Here is an 18,932-nt window from a genome sequence, read left to right as displayed (position 1 = left end):
CGAATTGCAACAAAGGAGCATGGAGCAACTATATTACTTTCATTTCCTAAAGCTCGTGTCATCATTTCTTCTATATTATTCTCATATAAATCAGGATTTTGTTGCTTAATCGTGAATTTCATCATTCTCCAAACTTTGAATCTTCTTTATCATTCCATTTATTTTAATGGCATGTTTTTTTGGATAATATTAATTTCTTGATTTTTCTTCAATAATGTGGGTGACATAGTCCTTGTAGCAACGAATTCGAAATTTCTAATATCACTAAAAAAACTTACAATAACATATAATGTTATTACAAAGAATTTCAATATTACATACAAATATAGGTTCATAAATAAATTCAGAATTACATATATATCTTTAAATTAAACACCACATCTCCATTATAATAGATTTTCATAAATATTTTTGTATATATATTTTACATATTATTATTATTATTAAAAATATTATTATTTTTATTATTACTAATTTTAACTTTACTATTATTGTTGTTATTACTAATAAAAATAATATTAAAAATAATAGTACAATAAATAATAATAATATTATTATCATCATTAATTTACTTATTATTCTTATTAATTTTATTATTATTAATATAATAATAATATTAATATTGTACTGACTAGGCCGAAAAGTTATGACGAAAGGTCAACCGAAAGGTTGTATCGAAAGGCCAGGCCAAAAGGTTAAATACAAAAAATAAATAAATTAAATTAAATTACTTATTGTAGCAAAGCCCATAAAATAGGTCCAAAGATACCGGTGTGTGTTTAAAAAATATTAGGTGCAAAAAGAAAAGACCCAAGCAGTCTCTAAGTCCAATAAGAGGGTCTTATAAATAAATGTTCAACCTAAAAGGTAAGTAGAGTGAATTTATCTTATAATTAACTAGTACCAATTCTGACTTTGGCATCGACATCGGAGCACCTCACAGATACACACACTCATCCGTGAGAGGTCCAAGCCGAAAGCCTAGACCGAGAGGTTCAAGCCGAAAGCCCAGACCTAGAGCTCCAATCCGAAAACCCAGACCGAGAGCTCAAAGCTGAAAGCCCAGACTGAGAAGTACAAGCCGAAAGCCCAGACCGAGATGTCCAAACCAAAAACCAAGACTGAAAAACTCAAACCAAAAGTCCATACCGAGAATTCGCACTGAAAAAGAAGACCAAGAAGCCAATAACCTAAAAAAAAAAATACTAAAAATAATAATAAAATTATTATTAATATACATTACATATAAATTTATTTTCGTATATAATGCTCCCAATCATTACATACAGATTTATATACAAAGTTGTTTCCTATATGTAATGTTCCAGACACTCATAAGGATTTATTTGTAATATGCCTAGACGTTATATACAAATTTGTTTTCTGTGTAATGGGTCTAAGCATAACATACGAAAAACATTTTATATATAAAATTTTAATATTAATATTATCATAATTATTATTAATAATAATACTAGTATTAATAATAATTTTACATTATTATTATTATTATTAATAAATAATAATAGTAATATTTATAATAATAATGATATTAATATTATAAATATTAATAATAATTATAATAATAATAGTATTAATATTATTATTTGAGATGATTAATGTTAATAGTAATAAAATTAATATTAAAAATAATAATATTAATAGTATTATTATTAATAATAATTAATGTTAATGTTAATATTAATATTATTAATAAATATTAATATTAATATTAGGGTTTAGGGTTATTTATTAATAATATTAATACTATTAATAATATTAGTAATATTAATATTCATTTTATTATTATTAATATTATTATTACATTAATATTAATATTACTACTATTAATAACATTAATATTATTATTATTGATTTTAGTAATATTTATATTAATATTATTGTTAATAATTAAAATATTTATAATAATAATAAACATAATAATAAAAATAATGATAATAATAATAGTAATAACAACAATAATAATAATAATAATAATAATAATTTATATCTATATATAAAGAAGATTTTCCTCGTAATATTTTTTTTATGTACACGTTTACTTTTTCATTTTATCCTTACATCAATATTTTATTTTATTAATTTAGAAATATATAATAAGATAGTTTTTGTCATTTTATTGTTATCTTGAACATTTTTGTTATTTCATTCTTTTGATATTTACTTTTATTTTTATAATTCTATCCTCTAACCAAACATATCTTTCTTGGTAATTTTTCACTTCTCTCTTTATCAACAACTTCTCACTTTCCTTTCTATCAACAACTTTTCACCCTCACTATAAAAAACTTCTCACTTCCATCCCTATCAAAAACTTCTTTCACTTCCGTCTCTTAATTGTGTTCCTTGAACTTATCAAGTACAAGATTAATGTATTTCAAGTCTTATTCCCTTCTCTCACATCCTTTATATGCTTCCATTCTCATTTTTTTTTCTTTTCTCTTTTCTTATCCTCCTTTTTTTTTCTATTTTTTCATAAGATACTACAACTATAAACTTAACAATGTTTTGTTTTTGTGTTTCAAATTTGCAACAATTTGTAGAGGAGTTAAACTTATTTACATATTTTTGTTTGTTTTACGCTCATATGTATTAACTAAGAAAGAGAGATTAATCAAAAACAGTTTTCAAGATTTCAACGAGCTTTTGGATAATCTCAAGTTTGGAATAGGATTGAGTCTTGTAATTCTGAACTTTAATCTTTGATTTACCTAGGTGTATTCTATTCCCTTCTTCCTTGAACATTGTATTTCTGTGTGTTTTGGTGTGGTGCAGTTTCAAAAGGTGTTTCTGGAAACTGTGTGGTTCGCCAAAAGTAGTGTGTGTTCTTGAGGGGTTCAAGATCATCAATTTTGGTGTGTGTTATGTAATCTAGGTTTGATTACACAGTGAACTCTCAGAGGTTTTCTGAGGATTGAATGTAGCTCTTGGTTAAGAGTTAACCAATATAAACATCTTTTGTGAATCTCTCTATATCCCTACACTCATTAAACTCTTTTAACTTTGATTTTCAAATTTGCTGGTATAAACAACTGGTTGATTTTTTGAAATCAACTTAAAAACAATTTTCTATTTGGCTGAATATATTTTAAATTGATTAATTCTTTATAACTTTTCACTCTACCTTCAATACTTACGAAAATCTTTCAAAAACAATTCACCCCCTCTTGTTTAAGGCCTTTAATTTAACATAATCATCCTTTAAGGGAAAATCATTCTCAACTTACTCCTCTACTTCTTCCCCAATGTATCTGATGATTATGATCATCCGTCACTTTATATCTATACATTACCAACATTTATTATACACATCCCTTAAGATGCTTTAAATTTTTTTTTCTAAATTCTTTATATTATTTCACCTACTTGAACCTGAAATGCCAGTATACTATACATATTTTATGACATCCAGGCAAGGAAATTAAATTTTCTTTTAAGACTCATCATAATGCACTTAAGTCTAGGGGTCAATGTACTACATGGCTCATTAACTGAGAAGGTTTAGACCAAACATTAAATAAGTTAGGAACATGCTAGTCTTGTCAAGAAGTATACTAAACAAGATAGAGAAGTACGAGTCTTGTCAAGTACTAGTCTTTCCATGAAGTATTAAGTAAGGTCGAGAGTATTAATCTTGTCGAGAAGTACCAAGTACGTTTTAGAAGTATCAGGTTAGACCAAGAAGTACTATATACAAGGTTGAAAACACTTCTACACAGTCATAAAATGTTTATGTATTCAATCAAATGCTAATAAGCATCTAAAACTAATTATCATGACTAAATAACGACTAAACCAAGATTAAGAATGACACGAGCTCACCTCCAAGGCCCATCCAAGTAAAGACCCATTAAGAATATTATATAAATAGACAACTACCTCCAAGGTATTGAACATAATTATTTTTTGTTTTTCTTATGACCACGTTAACTTTTAGCCGCACATAGTGACTTAAACATTAGAGTATCTTTGCATGTATCTTCACGTATCTTCACTTATGAGACTGAACAGAAGACATCTATATACAATTTTTATAACTAAATTAAGTGACCATGTATATTTATTAGTGGTTTCACATCCTCAAACAAGTTTTAATCAATACTTTGTATAACATTGAATACTCATTGAAAAGCTACAATTATCCTAATCCAAATATATCACTCAAATAAGATTAAAAGTTAATTGAGACTATTCAATAATATAATAATATAAAGTGTTTTTTTAAATCAAGGGTTAACCAAGAGATACCCTCTCATTTTTTTTTTAAATAATCATAAGTTTAAAGATGAAAAAACTTATTCTCATATAAATAGTTTTTAATATTGATAAATTATGTAAAATTGCGCAATCAAAATTTATTCTCTAGTTGTAAAAAGAAACTTCTCTTACATACACAAACTAGATGCTAAATCTAGATATTTTTGCGAGAGAAACAACATGTCATGTTATATAATTTTCAAAAACAAACAAGCCGTGGTCCTAGTATATACAACGTTTCAGAAAGTTGTTCATGTAAAAAAATGGTTATAAATATAATTTAAAAATATAGTCAATGATGTATATAAGATAATACATTAAGAGATTATATGTACCTTCTATCAAAACCAATCTTAATTCAATTAAGATATAATTAATTTAAACGATGAAACTCTTTTGAAACACTTAACCTAACAATACATACAAAATATTCTTATTTATATGAAGCATAATTTGAAAGGGAAACATATATATATAGTAAGGAATGATGCTTTGAAGAAATATGTAGAGAAAAAAAAATGGAATAAGATGATATGCCGCAAATTTTGAAAATGAATGGCTATAACTTTGAACAACATGTCCAGTTTAAGATAGTCATGTGATTTTATTCTTTCACTTTTCTCTTTGCTAAATCAAACTTCCTATTAATACCAATCTCTTTTCTTATTCTTTATAGAAGATTGTAATTAACTTTTATTTCAACCAAACAAAATTAATAATAGAAAACTAAAGCCTGAAAGCAACAATTCTCTGAGATCTGAATGTGGTGGTACAAGTGTAGGGTTTCTGAAGTTGGTGTTGTCTCAACATGAGCCTCATTTTCTACTTTTTCCCAATCTAACAATTTAAGAAGTACCTTGTGAGCTGGTTGCCAATTGATTTTTAGAACTGAATAATGAATGCCTTTTGAGAGTGAAGGCATGGAAAAGATAGCCCTTTGCACTGCAAATTTGTCCACAACCTAATATTGTTTTCTAACATCTTTTAAGTATGTCTTCGTGATTTCTTAGTGCCTCTTAATTTGGATATTTAATAGGAAATTCTTCAACTCTATCAAAGTTCTTAAGTACAATCATAATATATAAATATTGAAAAAAATAAAACTAATTAATTTAAAAATACCATTATTTTATTGATGGAATAATTATTAATAAGACATTTATATGGTTTTTGATGGAATATTTTATACTATATTAAATTTTATTTTATTAATTCAAACAGACTAAAAATGAACGTTAAAGTATAAAAAAACAAAAGAAGAACGTGACTTTTAAAATTTTGCAAGATGAAACTTTGAAAATGTATATAAAAATTGTAAAAAAGACTATTTTTTTAATATTCTGTATAAAAATGTAATAGAAAATATCATGAAAAATGCTGATACTGTATCTATATTTTGTCTGGTTGTGTTTCTCTTTACACGTTACAGAAAACAGAATACCCACAGGGAGACATAGTCATGGCAAGTGAAGAGTCAGTCCACTTTCCTAGGTGGAAGTGTGATTGGTGCAGTAATGAAATTCCACGTGGTACTGATGCTTTACATCACGTGGGCTTAGACCAGCTTGTTGTGTGGCAGACATGAGCACACACCTCTTTCTAGCTATCTAGCTTTAGATATCAGAGAAAACCGTAAATAATAATAATGGAGACACATCCTTATCCACACATAAACCTACGTCTAATCATAGTTTTTCCTTTGCTTTGTTTAATGTTTCCGTGTTTTCTCCCGCACCCAAAATGACCAAAATACACTCCAAACATATGCCATATTTTTTATTTATTCATTTCATCTCAGGAAGGACATATGCCATTTATCTAGATAGATCATGTCTACAAGAATTGGTCCAAAATCTCTTCTGATTTCTGTGAATCAATCTCACCACTCTCTCTCATAATCCTTTTCAACAGGAATTTCTTATTATATAAATGTTAGCCGCGTGCAATACTTCCTAACTTACAATATAGCAAGTCATTGTTATACACGTTGATGCCGATATGTTGCCTTTATCTGCATTTGCACCTGCACTTTACTTGGTTTCTCTGCAACATTATTCAGCACATGTCACTTGTGGAGGAAGATATATATATATATATATATATATATATATATATATTATATTATATATTATATATATGTGTGGAATAGAGAAACTGAGAACGAGGTGCAGGTGCATCTGCAGGTGAAAGTCATATCGGATTGTTAGCTATAATTTAGCTTTACTGAAGCTCTTTGGATGTGGTCAGAAGGAGATAGTATGGTTGCAGCTGTTGGTGCTACATCATAAAGGGTAAGATATAATTTTCTCTTCTTTGAACACACGCCCGTTTCGGTTTCAGCTCTTCTATCTTCCTCTTAATGTACTGCAACATGTGCTATTTTTTGTGGTGCATATCTCTACATACACGCATACAAACACAATTCTTATGCAGATCTAGATCCATGTATATGGAGGTGGTGTTGAATCCGTAATTTTGAAGTTTAGACAAAGCTTAGTCAGAATTAAGGATTGAATGATATTATATGTGTTCTGTTAACCTACTTTCTTCCTTTCCCCATCAACTGTTTTATTTTCCAAGAATATATTACAGGAAGGAGTCAAATTAGAAGGTGTGGCCTGCTCTCTGCAAACATAATGATTCAAAGGTATTATTTTATCTGAAATTTGACCACAAGTTATGAATACCTGCTCAGTAGTGTCAATTTAGTGAAAGGGTTTTCAGCCAAAATGGGTGTTAGGGTCTTTTAGTCTGAAGGATTCTGCAAAATTTAACTGCAGAAAATAGGGAGGGTTTGAGAGTTTCATTATTCCCTTTTTCTTCCTTTTCTAAATTTAAGTTATGAAAATGACACAAGTTAAATTAATTCTTATAACCAGTTGTTTGCTGTGCTTTATGACAAGTGGTAGTGGTAGTCTCCCTTGGATATTTTCTGAAAGAGAAATGATGGAACCCTCAGTTGTTTTTCACACTATGATTGTTACTTGAAATGGACATATGGTCAATTAACAAGATCAAGTGCTGTCTTATTTTTTGAGAATTTTCCAACTTCGGAATCTTTAGTTTTCTCTTCTTATGAACCCAACTCCAATTTCCCATCGGAGGAAGAATATATAAAAGATTGATGAAAAGAGAGAAAACTTGTGTGAGAAAGCATATTATGCCCTAGTGCCAGCCAGTGATAGAACTACTAATATCATAAAAGAACCCAATTTATTACATGCTAAACAGGCTTACCCATGAAACAATATCTGATATATATACTGGCTGGAAAAATCTAACTAATTAAGAACAGTCATACACACTTGGATAGTTGGATAACTTCTTTAATGTGTTCGAAATTGAAATTCCTGCATACACTGTACCCAATAAAATATTTGCAGCTTGTTGTTTAGAATACACAATTTCAAGAAGTGTATATTAATGACTAGAAGCTACTGTCCAAGTGAGACCTTTTGAACTGTCTAGAAACTAAGTTAGGAAGTAGAAGTTAGCTAATGTAGCACAATCTAGAAAAGGAAGGTAGAAAGGTCTTGAATCAAATTAACTGCAATATATGGAAGATGATGAAGCTCAACTTTGAGTTGAAGACAGATGATGCTTTAAATCTTATCAAATCTGAATTCATGGGTGGATTTTCAAATAATTATATATCCTTTTTTACATAATATAAAAGGTTGGTGGTTACTTCTCTTTGGAAATCATTGCCATTGAGTTTGTGTTACTCTAACAGGCTCATCTTTTTTTCCACTCTGAACAGGGTCTGCAGATTTTTACATATATAGAATCTGCCTACTCTTTTTAAATTGAGATGTTGACATTCTACAAGCTCGAATCTCTTTTTATATATGAAGAACTTACCTAAACATATTTTATTATATGTTTTCAACGAAATCAATGAAGATTGAATATGAATATTTATTAAAGGTTTGTCTAGAATGTAGAATTGAATTGTTTGATTAGTTTACAACCAGTGTTATGTTTGGCTTGCATAGATCATATCGATCCTGTTTCACATATTCTGTATTTTAAACTCTGCAATGTTTGAATCTATATTAATGTCTTTTGGAAAAATGTTTGGATTTTAGTTATTGGTGAGATCTACAGGCATAAGAATAAATTGATTTTTAAAGGTAGAGTGATAAATCATTATGAATTTTTTTTCCAATTAAAGGTCCGGTCTTGGATTAGTACATCTAAAATTGCGCATGCTTGTTTTTTCTATTCAGATTGGTGTCTAGACCCGTTGACGTATTTGTTTATAATTAAAAACTTTTGACTTTACAAGCTTTTAGTTTGAGCAAGAAGCTTGTGTGGTGTTATTATGTTTCTCTGTTTAATAGCTCAAATTTGATTAAGTGGAATAACTGGTTGTTTCCGGTTTAATTTGTAATAAGATTATACCACTCTTAAAATGGTTTATATTTATTTATTTATTCTGATAAAAAAATTATTTAAGACTATTTATACTACTCTCTTTATTGGTAATAGTTAGAGTAATGTTATATAATTTTAAATAATTATTTTTCATTTATAAGATACTTTCAAATGTATTGCAGAAAATAAGAAAAATAATAATAATAAGAGAGATCAATTCAATTCTCAAATTATATTTCTCTTAATCTAAATTTTGTTTTATACTGCATAATATACCAAATTACCCTTAAATAGCAAGAATAATACAATAAAATTCAAATTAAAAAAATATGTCGAAAATCAGATTCCTTCTTCCAACTAGATTTTTATGAATAAATATTTTCCATGAGTGGTATCGGCAATGTTGAGTTGAGTCAAAGTTACAATAAATAGTCAAGAATAATACAAAAAATATTAAAGTCATTTTAGAGAAAATTTAGATTATGTTAGATTAAGTTTAATTTTAGTATTTTATTCTATAAATTAATTTCTAAATGAAATAAGTTGAATTCACATAATAGTTTGTAAATTCTGTAGTATTTGTTTGGATTAGGAATGAAAAGTGATGGAGTAGAAAAAGAAGAAACGTAAAATAGAATATGAAACTATTTTGATTAAAACAATTAGAAAAAAATTGAGTACAATTTTATATGTAATTATGACTAATTTTTAAAAAAATAAGTATAAATTATAATTAAGTAATTTAAGTGATTACTAAAATGTCTTTATTTTAAAAATTAAATAAATTTAAATATAAATAAAAAATACACGTAAAATTAATATTTATTCTGATCAAAACAAATACATAATTCATTAAGATAAGGGCCATAATCCAAATTATATCTTTCAAAAATATGTTAATTCAAAATTCTGTTAATATCATAAGTTATGTTATATATAAATTGAAAGTGTTGGAGATCCCACATCGACTAGAGATTAGAGCCTTTCATTGTATATAAGTGGGTGCAAACCTCAACCCTATGAGCCAGTTTTATGGGGTTGAGTTAGGCTTAAAGTCCACTCCGTAATATGGTATCAGAGCCATTTCGAGTCTATCCTAGCGAGGGTTTGTGTTGGGCCTATCGTGCCACCCGCTATCGGGCCGCTATCGGACCACTCAAAATATATAGTCCCATGCACGAGTTGACAGTCTCCAAAGCGTCAGCGAAATGCCTTTACAACGAACCCAAAACAAAATTATCAACTACCATAAAACTATCATCCCAAGGGACTAAAGACTAGAAAATTCCATCAAACCACTTTGTTTTTAGCAATTGACTTAGTCTCACAAAATTAAAACCGCTCATAATGAAACTTTCCTTGATGGATTGCGCATTATTTGTCTCAAAGAATTTCCCTACATAGCAATCCTCCAGCCACTTTGTATAATCCACCTTGACCCGAATGCAAACCGTGCTGACATCTGATTTCTTCTGGGAAAATAGCTCACTGTCGTTCTTAACCACTTGTGCAAAAGATCTTTGTTGAGCCTTTAGTCTCCAAACCTTTTTTGGATGATCGGGCTTTTGTACAACAACCCTAACGATTATGGGTGCCTCATTCATGCTAAACTTAGGTTTGTTTACCTGCAATTTCCTATAACCAATCCATATAGAATCTCCCTACCCACCGTCTTCCATAGGTTTGCATAGATTCTCCCAACTCACCCAAGATATAAACCTATTAACCTTGTCCCAGCCCCATAAGAATCTCCTTTTAACGTTAATAATTTTATCACACATCGAATCCAGAGCTTTAAAGAAAGATAAGTAGAAGAGCAGTAAAGATGTGAAGACCGACTTAACTAAGCATATTCTTTTTGCCAAAGAAAAAATCTTCCTTTCCAAGCACATAGTTTAACGCTGATTTTATTCAAGATGGGCTCCCAAAACTACTTCTTCCTAAGGTATTGCCTATTTCTAACCCCAAGTATTTAAATGATACCCTCATAGGAGTACAATGCAAAGACTTTAAGTACCAGTCTAGCGATTCTCTTGCAACATTAATACCTGCTAGCTTTGATTTGTGGAAGGTAATTTTGAGCCCCGATGCTAGCTCATAACACCTGAGAATAGCTTTCACAATGAAGATATTAGAGAATGATTCTTCACAGAGGAAGATAGTATCATCTGCAAATTGTAGCACGCATGACTCTACCTCCTTCCTACCCACCCTCACGCCTTTAAGAAAGTTTCCTTTGATTGCCTGTCTTACTAGCCTAGACAGACCTTCAACAACTACAAGAAAGAGGAAAAGAGGAAAAGAGTTAAAGGGTCTCCCTACCTCAACCCTCTCGTAGGTTTGAATCCCGTAGTGGGGCTTCCATTGACCAAAACTGAGACCGACACTGACTCTAAGCAACCTATAATCCACGTAATCCATCTGCTATGGAAACCCAACCTCTGCAGCATATCAAACAAAAAAAACCCAGTTGACCGAGTCATACGCCTTTTCATAGTCCATCTTTAGACACAAACCTCTCTTCTCATTCCTCCTTAGCTCCTCAAGAACCTTATTGATCACTAGAACACTATCTAGCATCCTTCTATCATTCAAGAAATTCGATTGGCTACACTTCTCCTGAGTCAAAATCTCAACCTTCCATCTTCAAAAACACTATTACAACAAAGGATTTTATTTTTAACTTTACATATTTAGATTTATCGCATGGTTACCGGATTTATAGGATATTACCTAATTTATCACATATCTCTTTATTTTCTATTTGATATAACCCATTCATTCGGTCGGTCAGTCACCGATACCAAGTGACGTGGCTCGTTCGGCTCTAACTAGTACAATATCTAAAATAGTTTCTAAATTGGTATTTAATTAAATAATTGGTATATAATTAGGGTGACAATGTGGATTGGCCCATCCCATGCTAGGAGTGTGGTCTCATTTCACTAGCTCACCTCGCATAAGAAGTAACTCGCGAGTCAACCCGCGTAAGATTTTTTTTTTCAAAAATTAAAATTTCATTCATTATAAAAAAAAAACTTATTCCTAAATTAAAATTTTATCGTATTTCAATTCATTTAATTAAGATAAAAATATAAATTCAAGTATGAGGGTTGTTAGAAGGCTTGATTAAAAATAATTAAAGTTTTGCTTTGCATATATTTTTCCCTATATATGTGTGTAAATGTATAAAAGTATCTTATCAAAGTTTAGCTACAAAACATTTTAATGAAGATGACTAATTTTTCAACTATCGTATTGAAATCTCTTCTTTATATTATTTTTTATTAACAAATTTTAAATATAAAATTTTACCTAAAACTAAATTCACTGTCACTCTAAATACTTGGATATGATTTTTTTATTTTCACGGGCCAACGGACCAACCTGCCTCGCCCTACTTTTGGACCGCGCGCACTGCGGGCTATGTGGGGTGGGCCAAAGCAAATTTTATCTACTAACAATTAGATACTAATTTAGAAACTATTTATTAATAATATAAACTATTTTAAATATCAATATTTTTTTAGTCTTTACAATAATATATAATTTAATCAATAAAGTAATTAATTAATTATTTTTTTAAAAATAGTTTCTATTTAAGTTTATATATATAAATATTATTGATTGTAGATATAATAAGTTTGTTTTGTTTAACATAAATACCTAATAACAATTTAAAATTATACTTAAATAATTATTGATTGCAGATATAATAAGTTTATTTTGTTTAACATAAATACCTAATCAACAATTTACAATTATACTTATATAATAGTTGGATTGAGATGAATCATATCTAAGTTATATATATAGTAGTTAGATTGGATCAGATTGAGACCCAACCAAATTTTATATTTTAAAATTTATATTTAACTATTGAAATGTAAATTATTCAAAAATTAATATGGTTGAGTTATTTATATTTCAGTTATAATAAATTAAAAATTTCCTTTTTTCAAAAACCAATTTTATTTTATTTTAATTTTAAATAATAATATATTTTTTTATGTTTCTTTCACTAATTTACTTATAGAAGTAAAATAAAAAATAGGGTCACACTCCTAAACCTATCTCAAATTCTAAACCTATCTCAAATTCTCAACAAATAGTATACAAATTTATATATTTCATTATTGTTTTTATACATTTTTTTATCAGGAATAAAGATTATATACATAAGAACCATTTCAGGGGTGATTCAACCCTTGTACACCGAATCAGGAACAACCTGACCACCCAACACCTTCCAAACAACTATTACAAATATGGGTGGCAATGCGAGCTGGCTCGTCCCGCATAGGCCTGCCCCGCACCTGGCCCACAAAAAGCGGGTCGGGTTGGCCTGTCCCGCATAGGATCTGCGAGCTGATTTTTCTAGCCCACCCCGCATAAGGGTTAGCTCGCGGACTAGCCCGCATAAAAAATATTTTTTAAATAAAATTTTTGATTTTTTTTATTTAGATGTATTAGGTTAATGGTCTCATAATATTATTTTCATAAGACATGCATAGTAAGATGTTATTAAAATTTTCAGAATGTCAAATATGAGGCTACATAAAGAAAATATGGAGGTGCAGAAAAAAATTTCTACATTTAAAAGTTATGCGGGTTATGCGGACCAACCTGCCCTGCACTTGGCCCGCGTGGGCTGCAGGTTATGCTGGGTGGGCCAACGGGTTGAAATAAGCAACATCGCGAGCCGACCCGCACAACCCGCCCTATTTTGCCACCCCTAATTACAAATACTACTAAACCTGACAAAAACAAACTCCATCACCAATCTAAACCAAGTAAAGACATACTAGAGTCAGAGAAAGAAAAGCAAGTTGAGGGGAACTTAGAATTGATCCAAGATCAAACCTTCAATTGGGCCAAAGAAAAGATCACAAAATAATTCAGAACTCCTCCTTCAAAAATAATCTTATTCCTATGACGCCAAATCTCACTAACCACCACTATTCAAATATTCCTCAACCCTAAATTTACCGTCTTCGAAGCATTGCACAACCTGAACTGCAAAAAAGGAGAGAAAGCATGAATGGGGGCAATCGACGAAATGCCTAACCACTCATAACATAGATTCCACACCAACCAGGTTATTTTACAATAAAAAAACAAATGAGAATACTCCTCCTCTTTTACCCCACAAAAGCAGGCCAAAACTTCCGACCTTAATCCTGCGTCCAAGTAAATTAGCCTTAGTAACAATCTTATTTCCCAGCACCCTCCAAGTAGTAACCTGAGCGAGGGGCAAAGCCTTAATCCTTCAAAATAGTTTAAACATCCCCGACCATTCCCCCTCATGACCACCCCTTAAGATCCCATAAGCCGAATTAACAGAAAACTCTTGAAGTATGTCTTCCTTCCAAATCCACCTATCAAATTTCTCCAAGACAGGACATGAGTTGTGCGCTACCTCAAGAAGCTTCTTAACTTGGACCTTCTCCCAGTTGTAAAGATTTCTTCTCCACGCCAATGACCACTCCCAACCATTGTTTGTCCGAGACCTACAACTAGCTAACGCCACATCTTTCTCAACACTTAAAGAAAAAAGCCTTGGGAATTTAAACTTCAAGGATTCATTACTAGCCCACCGATCTTCCCATAACTTAATAGACTTCCCGTTGCCAATTTCCCAATCTAAACAATCACCAAAGTTACTACCCCACTTCTCTAGCTTCCAGATCAACTTCAAATCTTTCCACCAAAGGAAATCATTATGACCACGTCTGTCCTCTTTGAGATTTCTCCAGCCTCCATATTTAGACTCAAGAATCTCCTTCCATAAACCTCCCTCATTAGACGCCAACCGCCAAATCCATTTACCCAACAAGCCAAATTGAAGTCCTTAATATTTACTACTCCGTGTCTTCCCTCTTCCCAAGATTCGCAAACCTTTTCCCACGAAACTCAAGCAATCTTCCTCCCTTCGGAACCCCACCCCCAAAGAAATTTTCTCTAAATACTCACAATTTTCTCCATCATCGTCGCATGCAGCATAAACATTGACAAGAATGACTTGATGAGATAAATCCTTCCAGCCATAGATAAATTACGACCTTTCCATCTTCCCAATCTGGATTTGATTTTACCCACCACACCATCCCAAAACACTTCCCTTTTGTGACAACCACCAATTGGTGGCCCTAGATATTTAAAAGGGACTTTCATTACTTTGCAGTTAAGAATAGTCGCAAAACCTTGGATAGAAAACGCATCGACCCCCACTCCTCCGATCCTGCTTTTCATAAAGTTCACCTTCAACCCCGATATGCAGAATCGATAGGGTATTAGTTTCCAAGGAGTGGTTGGATGTCTGGGCAAATAGTAAACAATTTGTCTCTAGTAGATCGGTGTCAGATTATTGTGCATTGGTAGTTAAAGATGTGAGCTATGATTGGGACCAAAGTCGTGTAGAAGCCTGGATATTTGGCAGAAGGATAGTAGGTTCAAAGATTTTGTGCAAGACAAGTGGATTAATTATGAAGTGTTTGGAAGATGGATGTTCGTTTTTAAGAAAAAATTGAAAAGATTAAAACAGGATTTAAAAACCTGGAATCGAGTTATCTTCGGGAATGTCATTAATTTAGGGGAGAACTTAAAAGATAAGATTCAGATTTTGGATGATCGAGACGATGAAGGCGCTCTTGATGAGGCAGGTAGGGAGGAAAGGAGGAGTCTATTGACAGAACTTAATAAGAATCAATTCAAGCAAAAAGTTGTGTACTTTCAGAAAGCTTGTTAGAAGTGGTTACAACAAGGAGATCTAAATACTAAGTATTTCCATTCGATTGTCGCGTGGAGAAGGGTAAGGAATAGATTCAATGGTACGTTCATTAACAGGTTATGGTGCAAGAACAAGGATGTGGTTAAGGATAAAGTCAGGAATTTTTTCAATACTAGATTTGAATAAGTTATTGGGCCTCAGGTTAGGTTGGACAATGTATCTTTTAACTCTATTTCTGAATCTGATAACGAGATGCTGATCGGTTCTTTTTCTGAAGAGGAAGTTAAGAACGCGGTTTGGAGTTACGACAGTTCGAAGAGATTGGGTCCGGATGGTTTTAATTTTTGTTTCATTAAACATAGTTGGGATGTGGTTAACAAGGACATTTGTACGACAATAGAAGATTTTGCTATCTCTGATTCGTGGCCTAGGGGGTCAAACACTTCTTCTATTTGTTTGGTTCCTAAGTCTGATAACCCTCATTCGCTTGGCGATTTCAGACCCATCTCTCTCTAGTCAATTGCCTATACAAGATTATTTCAAAACTTCTCTCCATTAGGTTGAAAAAGGTGTTATGCAAGGTCATTAATTTTAGACAATCGACTTTTCTTGAAGGAAGGGATTTAATGGACAATGTTTGTGTCGCTAACGAGGAGCTTGAGGAGTCTAAATGAAGGAAGAAGAGTTATGTTTTTTTCAAAGTTAATTACGAGAAGACGTATGATTCGGTAACCTAAACCCTAAACCCTAATACTTATCCATTGTTTTTATTGTTTTATACAAATTTAATCTTGTGAAAAAAAAACTGCTGTAAAATTCAATTTTGTTCTTTATTTATTTTGTTGAATATTGAAAACATTATTTCCTACTTTATTTCCAAAAAAAAAACTATTTTCATAAGAATTTTTAAATATCTAATGAATAGTGTAAATATATCATTAACACCTCGAATGCTTTTTTGAAAATCATTAGTCTGGTTAGGAAATTTAGCTTTAATTAAAACTCATATTAATGCACTAAAAATTGTATATTGATAAAGTCTTTAATTATATTTTACAATAAATATATATATATATATATATATATATATATATATAGTCTTTAACAGTGACTTTAATTGCAAAAATACATCATCACTAGAAAGATGATTTGAGATAAATAATTGAAATTGTAGATAATGTGATATTTTTTTAATCATTATAGATAATGTGATATGAAAAGAAGAGAAACCAAAAGATAGAAAAAAAAAACAAAGTATTTATTGTTCAGAGTGTCTGGAGATAAGACTCTTTCTTTCTATAAATAGCTGATATCTCCCAGAGTTAGTCACAAAATATTTCTTGATTTGAATGTATCAATCTCAGTCTTCTCTTTCTCTCTCTCAATCCCTTTTCCCAGGGATTTCATATACAGCACAATCTTGCTAAAATTATTATGCAGAAGGAAATTGTGCATCTTGATGCCCCCAATATGTTGCCTTTATCTGCATTTGCACCTGCGCTTTGTTTGGTTTCTGTGGAACATAACAAGAGTAGGTAAGAACAAGGAGTAAGTAAACTTACCAGGCACAAGGTGCAGGTGCATCTGCAGTTGAATGCCATATTGGTTCATTTAACTTACTGAAGCACACTGCTTGTGTGGTTGCAACTGCTTGTGCTTCTTCTTTCTTTTATCATAACATTCCTTTCTCTTTGAATATATACCATCTCCTTGTTAATCTACTGCAATATACTATTTATTGTTGCATATACGCACACAATCACACTTCTTGTGCAGATCTAGATCTACTTCAAAGGTGGAGTTGAATCTCTAACCTAAAAACTTAGAAATGGGTGTAGAAGCTGACACAGCCCTCTTAGTTGGTATTAAGTTGTGAATAAAATGTATGTTCTGTTAACCTACATACTTCCTTTAGGTTTTTTCCCCGAAATGGTGCAATTCGTTTCCTTTACCTATGCTCCAAATTTTGCAAAAGTATATCAGAAAAATGTTTAATTAAATTATTTGATCTTTAACTTTATCAAAGGGTCTGAGGAAAACTGAACTAGGGTCTCCAAAACCCATCTGCAGAAGGTGATAGAGGTACCCCTCCTTTTCTTTTTCTCTTTCCCTTCTATTCTAAAGCCTATTAATTGTAATATGATAATGACAAGTTAATTAATTTTTGTATTGGTACTCTGTTGGATATTTTTGAGGAAAGAAAAATGATGGAACCCTCTGATATTTTTTTTCAGCCAATAGTTTCACTTGAAAAGACATGGTCAATTAACATAACCAAATCCTATCTAATCTTTCAGATTTAATCCACCTTCTAAATCTTTACTTTTCTCTTCTCCTTATGTTTCAACCCACCCAATTTACTTCCACCAATTACCACACCCGAATGGAAGAATAAATATGACTTCATACGCTTGATCTAGTCAAAACACAGACTGATACCATATGAGAATGTGCAGGATTAATAAGATTAGTATTACAGATGGAACAAAATGATATAATAAGGTCAATCCTCTAAACTTGTTGATGATCTAAAAACAGCTGTACACATATCAGTTGGGTATACACACACACACACATATATATATATATATATTTATTTATTTCTTAGGGGTATGGTGGAAATTGAAAGCCTGCATACACTGACCCTAGTTAAATGCTTAGATATTTAGCATTCCCAATTTCAAGAAAACTCTAAAAGTTAGGCCTAGAAGCTAGGGTGTGAAAGTAAGAGAATTGGGTATTTATAATTTGTAAGTAAATCTACCAACTGGGTTCAAAAGTATATATTCAAAACCGACATAATACATAAGGCGGTGTAACAAAGTGGTAAGTTGTCATGTTTTATAACTGGTAAAACTTCCTTGTGAAAAGTTGTATATATGAGATATCACTTCTACATATAAAGTTGTATTCATAAAATATGGTTTCATGTGATACGACTTTCATACTTTTTAAAATTATTCACATAATATATGAAATATTTATTTTTATAAAAATCATAATTTACAAAAAAAACATTGGTCTACTTTGGTCAAAAACCTATAAATGGAGTATTTACTCACTTATACCTATCAATTTCGACTAAATAATCATTTCTTTGTAATCCAAGCAGGGTTTAGTCTGTCTGAGATGTTGGTATTCCAGTTCTGAACAAAGATTAGAATGAAAACACATGAAAGATGCTATGAATCTCAATACACATGGCTCAGCTTCGAAATCGTCAACCACGAAGTTCTTATTTTGATTATAGAGTATTAACTTTTCCACAAACAATTTGAACAAAACAACATATAATTAACATTATTTTATTTTATTTTACACGGGCCAGCCACTACTTTTCTACTTTATATAGAAAGTTGCACTTGGTCAGTTGCTGAACTTTCATAGTTTACTTTGGTTGCCACGAGCCACATATTTGGAGATGAAGATTCCTAAAGGAAACAGGAGAAGATAATGTCATTGAAGATCTATCCATTGTGTTGAGAAAGAAAAAAATTGTATGTTAAATATTTTATTTCTGAATTTATGCAGATAGTTTTTTTTATTA

The 18,932-nt window shown here is 30.9% G+C and overlaps 2 long non-coding RNA genes across 2 annotated transcripts; both read left to right on the top strand.

Moving 5' to 3' along the window:
• The first annotated feature begins 6,258 nt into the window (after window positions 1-6,258).
• Window positions 6,259-8,421, top strand: LOC137835702 (uncharacterized). The gene is made up of 2 exons (XR_011085116.2): window positions 6,259-6,569; window positions 6,871-8,421. It is a non-coding gene; the product is annotated as an uncharacterized LOC137835702 (long non-coding RNA).
• Window positions 8,422-17,334: 8,913 nt separating this feature from the next.
• On the top strand, window positions 17,335-18,932 carry LOC150027624 (uncharacterized). Its single transcript, XR_016520724.1, has 2 exons — window positions 17,335-17,467; window positions 18,498-18,932. It is a non-coding gene; the product is annotated as an uncharacterized LOC150027624 (long non-coding RNA).

Source organism: Phaseolus vulgaris, chromosome 5 (assembly GCF_051622355.1).
Source record: "Phaseolus vulgaris cultivar YP4 chromosome 5, ASM5162235v1, whole genome shotgun sequence".
NCBI lineage: Eukaryota > Viridiplantae > Streptophyta > Magnoliopsida > Fabales > Fabaceae > Phaseolus > Phaseolus vulgaris.
The sequence above is the reverse complement of the archived record's forward strand: the minus strand, read 5'-3'. Positions and strand labels throughout refer to the sequence as shown.